General features: G+C 39.2%; 1 long non-coding RNA gene across 1 annotated transcript; it reads left to right on the top strand.

The window, feature by feature from the left end:
• Positions 1-554: 554 nt before the first annotated feature.
• Positions 555-9548, top strand: LOC102369171. Its single transcript, XR_325058.1, has 3 exons — positions 555-622; positions 2345-2541; positions 9023-9548. It is a non-coding gene; the product is annotated as an uncharacterized LOC102369171 (long non-coding RNA).
• Positions 9549-9832: the final 284 nt, after the last annotated feature.

Raw genomic sequence — 9832 nt, 5'->3', positions numbered from 1 at the left:
TGAGCCACCATCGGGTGCAGCTGCAGGTGGCTCCGCCATGGCCAGCTTCTTCTTTGGGCACTGGGTAGCCAGGTGGGACCTACTACCAGAGCAAAAACATGAGGTGTCCCTAGTGGTGAGGTAGACCTTATAACACTGCCCATCAAACAGAAAAGACATGGAGTGGGGCAAACCTCAACCCTCCCTGCTGAGAAGCATAAACAACTGCCTTATAAAGTATAGGACATGCCAAGCAGCAGTGTATGGACTGGCCCTGTAACCATGCCAGAAGGGTGCAGTTAGTGAGGTCATCGTTTGAGAGAAATAAAAGACATGTTCAAGGCTATCATGAACAGCTGGTGTGTCTAGGGGTGCTGCAAGGCAAAAAAACACTCCCGACAGACACCTGCTACTACAACCTCAAACGCTAAACCAGGGGAGATGAGGAAGATGATGGGGACTGAACTCATTTGGGCAGCATAGAGGACATGTTTGCAGCCTATGAGTGCCTCCTCCACTCCAGTGGAGGGAGGGGCACAAAGCCAGAGACAAAAGCTCTGGTCCAGAGAGGCTGAAGCCCCTGCAGTGAACCACTGGGAGCTGCCTTCAGCCATTCCAGGAAAAAAAGGGTTAATCCTGCAAGGTACCAGAGGGGTGGGAGATGATGCAGGGAACAAAGAAGCTGGAAACAAACAAACCAGTCAATTCCAGGGGAGGGGAGAAAGATAAGCAATGTGGCAGGAAAGGGAAGGGAAAACAAAAGACAACCTGAGGGAGGGGGGAGGGGAGATGTTTACTGCAGGAGAAAGGACTGAGAAAAGGGGGAGAAAGGCAAGAAAAAAATAATGAAAAATTACTACAATGGGAAGTGGATCAGGCTGTCTAGGGGAGGGAAACCAGAACAAGAGAAGGAGAAAGGATTACAAAACAAGGAGAAGCTCTCAGAACTCTGAGCAAACACTTCTGCCAGTGGCCATTTTGAAAGAAAGAAAGAAAGATCTCTCTCTTTCCCCTGCATCCACTTTTCTCACTTTCTGTTTCTGTAAAAGTGGCTATTGACAGACCTTGTCTTCTGAAATCTGAAGATTCTTGGCTCTGGATCATCTTTTGCAGGTGATCAAAATTTCCCACCAGGTGATAATCTAATTTCCAGCCACTTAGCCAGATCAGTTTTATTAGATTGGCACATTACATACAATTCATGCATTATGTTTCCTTTTTCAAATATAAACTGTCATGGTGTACTCACCCTCTTCAGACATGGCTATATTACACATAGTCCACTGAATGCCTGTTTTCCATTGAGTTTCATATATTTCAGAAACAAATATATATTATGGGCATTCTTCATGTTTTGTTTTGTTTTTCCCTAGATTTGAATTTACCCATAAATCAAGGTTTTCTAAGTCAGTATTAAGATTTGAGTTCCTATGTAGAAATAAATACATACTGGAAGGTAGGAATGAAGTTAGGCAAAGACAGAAAGGAATGAACATAGAGACAGAAGAAGAATGCCAGATATTCTCCTAGCTTGGCTGTATCAACTGAGGTTGTAACAAGGACAGAGAAAGAACAGGTAGTCAAATCACAATCAAAGATAACCAGCATGAAAGCTATTTCCTGTCCTACCTAAATCACTCTTCCTCTTCCCCCCATTCTCAACAGAAAGTACTAGCATAATTATTAACATAATGAATAGAAAAATGCTACAAATCTTTTGTGGTCTTGCCCATTTAGGGGAGTTTGAGTAATTATTGGTCAAATAGTTAGACCAGTTATTCAAAATGGAAAAAAATAGCCAAAAGTATAATCTAGTTTCTTTAGACTTTTGCAGAATAGAAGCCATTCATATTATTTATTTAGTACAGTGCTAGGTAATAGAAGATGATGCTTAAATTTGCAAACTAAGGAAGGTTGGGTGGTACTCTGTGCAGATATCAAAGGAATATCCAGGCACTGCAAAAAGTGATATTTCATGAAGTTGGCATATTTCTAAGTCCTTCTGGGCAAAGTGAAGCTAAACTGGCACCTCTCAACCCCCTATATAATAAACACATTTTTTTAAAGAGAAAATATTTCTTCCAGTTCATTCCAGCTACCTCCATACTTTATAAATGAGGAAAGTTTTGATTTCCTTAAGGGTTACCTTGTGGTCTCCAGCTCCTCCTTATATGTTAGGAAATGTAATCACTTGTGTCTAGAATTTTTTGACCTAACTTGTATTTATGAAGCTTTCCATGAGTATCACTCTTATCCAACTTTATTTGTCAAGTTTTTTTCTGACAGCTCAGGGGAAGCTTCAGCATATCCTAGAGGTTTGATACTCATTATTGGTGCTAATTTATTTATTACCTCTGTCTCCTAGACCCTACAGATATCCAGGCTCATAGGTATGTTGAAAATGTCAGTGAACCCACCATGAATGGCCTCAAAGGATGTGGAAACAGAAAAGCATTGCTGTTCGTGGATTGCCATGGATACCCACAAGGACCTGCTGTTCACAAATATCCAGTCGTCAAAAGCTCAGCAAATCAGATCAGATACCCACAGTTGAAATTGATGGTGAGTATCTGATTCAAAGTAGGTTTCCTTCTAAGTTGTTACTGTCATATTGAATTAAATCACATTATGCTGTGTCACATCAGTATACAAGATGCTACATAAGCGACATAACCCAACATAACAGAGAAAATTTAAGGGACACTATACTCTTTACCAGATCAGATTACTTGTAATACATAGTATTCAAACAAATAATTCTAGTGCTTTTTTTGCTACATTTTAAATGCCTGTCATGCTCTTTTATAAGGGACCACTGAGTATTCATAGACATCCTATTTATATGAGTTGTTTGACATATATGCTGTGTCTGATAAATGCATACATTGTAATGCTGTAGTTCTCTTTTCATCAACATCTTCTCCCTCTCCATTTTTGTTCTGTGATGTATTCCTTTATGAAGGTGAAATTTTAAAACTATGTTTCATGAATAGAGAATGCATCATGAAATTGTATGTAACATGACACTGCATATTTCTTGCTTTCTGTATTTACTGATAAACTCAGCATGCTTAAAAAGACATATAAAAATGATCTATCAGTCAGTCAGAGATGCTGAGAGCTCAGCAGAGGTAGACAACCAAACTTCTGGGGGAGGCACAGTGTCCTATTGCTCAACTGAAATTCTTCTGAGTACAAACTATGAGTGCCGATGGACTCAAAAGCAAGCTGTCCACAAGAAAATAATGACAGAAACTTGCAACCCTGAGAGAAGCTGAAAATCAGGAGAAAAGAGAAAAAAGACAACTTCACTCTCAAACTTAAGAACACTCAGAAGAATGACAGCATGCAAGAACTAGATTTAAGAAGTAGAAGATGAATAGGGATAAGGTGGTAGGCAAAAAGATGGAAACATATATACTACAATGTTAAAAAGAATTAAGGCAAACTTCAAATTTAAGAATCCTTAGCAAAAGTGCATAGGGTCTTTTCCAAGTTTGACAAATGCTAATTTAACACCAGGCAATACTATTGAGTTATATACATTTGTAAAAGTTTTGGAGGTCAAATTTTAAGGACATTAGACATTACTTGTTAGATTGCTACACAACTCCATCCTCAGAATTTTCAACTGAATGGCTTAACCCTAATCATGGTGCTGGCTTTTGTAGATCCCTTTTTTGGGCACAACATTATTCCAAGTCATTATACGGGGAGTATCCCTATGCTGAGTTACTGAGTATTCCACCATATAGTTAGATGTCTCCCAATTATGTATGGAAATAACCAATTACATGTAAGCCTTTAAGGTGATATTCACAAAGTAATACAGATATGATGATACTAAGTGCACCTACATATGCCAATTTAAGGTGCTTTAGCTCAATATAAGGCACATTAAGGGCATGTGCTTATATGTGCATGCCCTAAATGCACCTTAAAATGGTTATTTTAGGCTATTTGACTAACTTTAGTCCCAGGTCAGTCCACACACATGGCATTAATCCACTTTAACATGTGCATGTGTAGATGCAGTAAATAGGCTTAATGTGAATTAAGATAATGCACATTAAATTTAGGTGCACCTAAATGTACATGTAAACATGTCAATTGAGGACTCCCACATCTAAAATTCTGGTGCCTGGTCACGGGGACTGCTTATGTCATTTATGTTTCATAGATTCATAGATTCATAGATGTTAGGGCTGGAAGGGACCTCGAAAATCATCAAGTCCAGCCCCCTCCCCAGGGGCAGGAAGTCAGCTAGGGTCAAAGGATCCCAGCAAGATAAACATCCAAATGTTTCTTGAATGAATCCCGCATAGGTGCCTGCATCACTTCTGGAGGGAGTCTATTCCAGCTGTTGGGGGCTTGGATAGTAAAGAAATGTTTTTCTTATGACACCCTAAAATGGTCTTGGAGGAGTTTATGACTATTGGTCCTGGTTTTTTCTTGGGGCATTCTGGTGAACAGACATTCTTCCAGATCCTGATGTACACCCCTTATGTGCTTATAGGCAGCCACCAGGTCCCCCCAACCCTGCACTTTTCCAGGCTGAAGAGTCCCATGGCTCTCAGCCTCTCTTCATAAGGCCTGTTCTCTTGCCCTCTGATCATGCACATGGCTCTCCTCTGGGCTCTCTCAAGCTTTTTGACATCCTTCTTGAATTGTGGAGCCCTGAATTGGATGCAGTACTCCAGCTATGGCCTCACCAAGGCTGAGTACAGCAGGAGGATGACATCCTGAGATTTACTTGAGAATCATCTATGGATGCAAACCAGAGTTTGGTTTGCTTTGCCAGCTGCAATATCGCATTGGTGGCTCATGTTCATCTTGTGGTCAATCATGACCCCCGAGTCTCTTTCACCAGTGGTGCTAGCAAGTGTAGCACTGCTGAGCCTACAAGTATGCTGTGGTTTGTTTTTGTTTTTTTTCCCAAGGTGTAATTCCTTATATTTATTGGTATTAAACATCATCAAATTTGTATCCGCCCACTTACTAAATTTATCCAAGTCAGCCTGGATCACTAGCCTCTCCATACATGCAGATGCTATGTTCCAAAGTTTAGTGTCATCGGTGAACTTAGCCAGTGCGCTTCTGACACCAATGTCCACATCATTGATAAAGATGGTAAAGAGAACCGGTCCAAGGACAGAGCCTTGGGGAATGCCACTGGTCATAGTGCACCATAATGATTCGCTACCATCGACCACTACTGTCTGGGTTTGACCTCAGAGCCAGTTTCCCAGCCATCAGACTGTGGTGTAGCCGAGGCCACAGTTAGCCAATTTTTCCATGAGGAGGTTGTGGGACACCAGATCAAAGGCTTTTTTGAAGTCCAGATATATGACGTCAATCTCTTCTTCTTTGTCCAGGTGATAAGTCACCTGGTCATAGAAGGAGATGAGATTGGTCAGGCCAGACCTACCCACAAGAAACCCATGCTGGCTATCCCTCAGGATGCTGCCCTCATCCAGCTTATCTAGAAGGGTCTTCTTGATAAATTTTTCCAGAATCTTACCAGGGATTAAGGTCAAGCTGATTGGCCTGTAATTCCCAGGATCTACTTTCACCCTTTCTTGAAGATGAGTACCACGTTGGCCTTCTTCCAGTCGTCAGGTACTTCACCTGAGCACCATAAGTTTTCAGATATTTTTGCCAATGGTTGGGCTATGACACCTGCCAGTTGTTTGAGTACCCTAGGGTGTAATCTGTCAGGACTATGTTAAAAGAGTCATTAGATATGGATACCTGGGAAGAGGGACTATCCCCTCGGAGTGCCTTAGTCACTTAACTATAGGGACATAGTCTTACTTGCTTCTCTCTGGTCACATGCAAGAATGGAGATTTGAACTCTCTGAAGCTAAGAGAAGCATAGAATCTAAGAGTCCCATTTCCCGGGTAAGTGCTTTACCCACTAAGCTACTATACAAAAGCTAGGCTCCTCCTTTTGTTGCGGTTTGGAATGAAAGCATCCGTAGGTGCAGAACGCAATGCTATTCATCAACATTAGGGGTCTGTAGAGCATACCTAAAGACTGGGCCTTAATGGATATTACATTTGTGAATCCCAAATGGGAATGAGAGACACCTAAAACTCAGACAACATGGTGATACATGTGAGTATGCTCTGCAACTGAATTTTAGGAGCCTAAAAAGCTTTTCTGGGGAAAAAAAAGTACAGGCATTTTAGTAATCTCTGTCACCTACGGGCTTAGGTGTGTTTTGTTTTTTTGAGCTTAATCTAAATTCCATATAAGTCCCATTTTAAGCACTTTTGTGAATTTCAGTTTAGGACTCAAAATCACACTGGCTTTGAACATGACTTAAATTCCCAAGTGACTTTCAAAAATAGGCCTTAGGCTTCCTAGCCATAGACACATTTCTGAAAATATTATTTTAGTGGTTGACTCATTACCTGGGAGAAATAAAGGAAAAGAAAGATAAGCAGCTTTGCTCTTCCTTTGAAAGAAACAGTCACTAAATGTGTAACAGTAGCAATTAGTACATGGAAAAAATGCCTAATCACAAAATTGGTTTAACATAATAGTAATATTGTAAAGTATATTCTTACTGTGAACGTAAATCAAGTGTGCATTTTGCATAAATCATGGTATTCTTCCTTTTATATCCAGCTGGCAAACTGGAAACCAGTTTGTTGTGTTTTCCTCATTTGTATCAGGTTTTAGGTTTGGGCTGAAATAAAAATTTACAAACTGTTCAAAGACTTTATCATTTTCAACATTTTTATTAAAGCCAACTAGGCTGCCTGTGTAATATAAACTAGGTACTGCAGAGCTGATTATCATCTCAGGGAAAAGAATAGCATTAAATATAGGTACATACAGGGAATTTACTACAGGATCCTTAGGATTTTGACTGGGATTGTTAAAGGTTGCTTTAGACTCTAGATACAGAGCCATTAAATAATAATGAAAGTATTATATAAAAGATAACAAATGCTTTGGATGGTTAGTAAATACCTTTCAAGCTCCTGTTTCATTCAGGCTTTATGGTTAGCTGGAGCCCCCTCATCCTATAATGCACAGGGATTTTCTTGAGGCTTTTCCTTTCAAGCTTATTAAGTTAAAGGCAAAACTATGAAAAAGATGAGGGAGGGTTTAAGATAAAAACTAAATATGCATGGATTTGTTAACATAGATTTCAGATGCATGAAGGGAAACCTGGCAGACAAGGTTCCTTGGGTGAATTTGATATCTTTTATTAGACCAACCCAAATGGTTGGAGAATAGTTATTAAGCAAGCTTTTGGGTTCAAAAACCCTTCGTCAACCTAAACCCCTGAAGGGAAACCTTACATACATTTCATTAAAAAGATCTTGGAGGTGATGGAAGCATTAAAAATGAAAGAAATGTGCTGGGCTGCACAAAAGTTAGTTGGAAGATGGAAAAATCCAGGGCTACTTGTCAAACTGTTAAAAGCACAAGTACTGAAGCGATTGCAACTGTCATTAACTATTGAAAAGTCTGAATGGCAAATATCTGACTCCAAACTAAACCTATATTCAATCACATTTTCAAAGGCTATTAGTAATTCAATAACAAGAAGCAAACTAATAACAAATGCTACTTAAGAAAAATAAATGAAAATGTATCACAAATTAGCTTTCATAAGGGAGGTTCTACAGTGCTTTACAGTATGAATGGGGAAGATCTCAACTCCAGCTCTCTCTCAAACTGAGTGTAACCTTATGATCTTTTATTAGAGGGCATATAGTGAAGTCATATAGTGTTATTGTTAGAACACTGGACTTTGAATCAGGTTCAGTTTCTTTTTCCATCATAGATTTATTGTATAACCTTGAGCATGGCATTCAATTTCTATGTGCTTCCATTCTGTATTCATATAATGGGATAATTCATAGATGGTAAAGCCAAAAGGGATGATTGTGACCATGTGGTGTGATGTTCTGTTTAAAACAAAGGACATAGGACTTCCTTGAATGAATTTATGTTCAAACTGGAGCATACATTTCAGAAAAAAAACAGCCATTTTTATTAATTAATATGCTAACAAAGAAGAATCCACCATAGCTGCTGGTAAGCTGTTCCAATGGTCAATGGCTTCACTGTTTAAAATTTACATCTTTTTTCTAAATGGAATGATGAAAATATTTCCATTGTCTATCAAGACCATACTCAGGCAGAAACTGTAAAATCATGGAGCTTAAAGGTAGAAGGCCACCATTAGATCATATAGTCTGATTTCGTATATATCCATGTGCTTAACTCTATAAAGCATGAGTAGTTCCCTTTTCAGATGCATGTGAAACCCTTAACAGCCTGAGCACCATTTTCAAGAATGATTTAGGCACTGAGTCCCAGATCCCTAAAAGCATTTAGGTGCCCAGCTTTCACTGATCCCCATGGAAATTAAATGCCTTATACTTTGGAGGATTTAGACCTCAGAGCTAAGTACAGACAGTCAAAAAGCCTGAGACTGAATCGATTCAATCTTTGCATGTTAATCTAACCTACTTAGATTAAACCAATAAGCAAGTGAACAGACATTCACTTTTGATTCCAGAAATGCAGTCACATGCCTGCAGTGGCCAATTCTAGATACCAGGGGGTGCTAGAACACACCTCCCTGCTTGGCTGGAGCAGACAGCTTGGGTCAAAGCTAGCACATCTACCCTGTAAGGGGGACTTTAAAGGGGAAGCACAAATATCCTGGCATGCTGGAGGACTAAGAGTTGATTTGAATCTGGAGGGAATCTGGAACATAAGTTAAATAAACTGATTTACCTAATTCAGTTAAGTCTGATACTACATCCATCCAGGTTTATCTTAAACCAGTTTCAGCTGTTTTGAAAGCAGTTTATGTGCACTGAACTTTTGTTGTGTTACAGATTTGAACTGGTTCAAAGCTGTCTGGCCTGAGTGTAGCTCTTCTGAGCATGCTTGGTAAATGTGTGCATGCTCTACAAAAAAAAAAAAATGTGCATGTTAGTTGTTCATGCCTTAATTCATTCTTGTAATATAAATGGAAATTTTCAAAATAGAACCTGTTTTTTTTTCTAGTGCTGATTTTTCTTAGAGTGAAAACTGAGAGCTGTTTTTGTGCAGGCGAGAGAAGGTCAAAGTGGAATTTCAAGTTGCAGCACCCCAAATGCCATCCTTCTGGAAGGTAGCACTTATTCACTCTGGGGAGACCTTAGAAAGAAGAAGAGTTTATACAGGCATCTGTGGAAAGACATCAGACATCAGAAGTAAACAGTCCAAACAATTGACTGAAGTTGAAGGTTGCCTATTTGAGTCTGTTATTTTTAGTGGTTTGTTTTGCATGCTGGTATGCTCTGCAAATAGAGCAGAACAAATGAAACTAATGGATGTTGAGGGGAGAAGTTACTGGGGGGAAAAAAAGAATGTGACTGATGGAACCATTTTAAAGCACAAGTTGGTTAAAGGTTAATTAAATATAGGTGGCAGATGCTGAGAAAATTAATGGAGTCTGGTGGCAGGGAGACAACATAGGTAAACGTGGATATGGAGGCAGAACTATTCAATATTTATTGTACACCTTAGATCACCCTATGGATGATTGGCATCAACTTGGTCTTTAGCACTAATAGTATTGTTCCTTGTCTTTTTCTTCTTTTAAATCATAAACTGTTTTTGGGAGCTAGTGGTTCTACTATCGATATTGATTAAATGGTAATTCTCTGAGCAAACAGAATTTAAAAAAGGGAAAGGGATCAGGAATTGTCTGTCATGAAACATCATATCATCTGTCAGCCACGTGTTGCCTTAGGAAATGGGCAAGCTGTTAACTTATTACTAATTTTAGTGCATTTTTATTCAACTTGGTTTGTTTTCTTGGGTCATTAATTA

This window comes from Alligator sinensis, unplaced genomic scaffold (assembly GCF_000455745.1).
Source record: "Alligator sinensis unplaced genomic scaffold, ASM45574v1 scaffold1228_1, whole genome shotgun sequence".
NCBI classification, from domain to species: Eukaryota; Metazoa; Chordata; order Crocodylia; family Alligatoridae; genus Alligator; species Alligator sinensis.
Note: the sequence above shows the minus strand (reverse complement) of the source record. Positions and strands in the feature narration are given on the sequence as shown.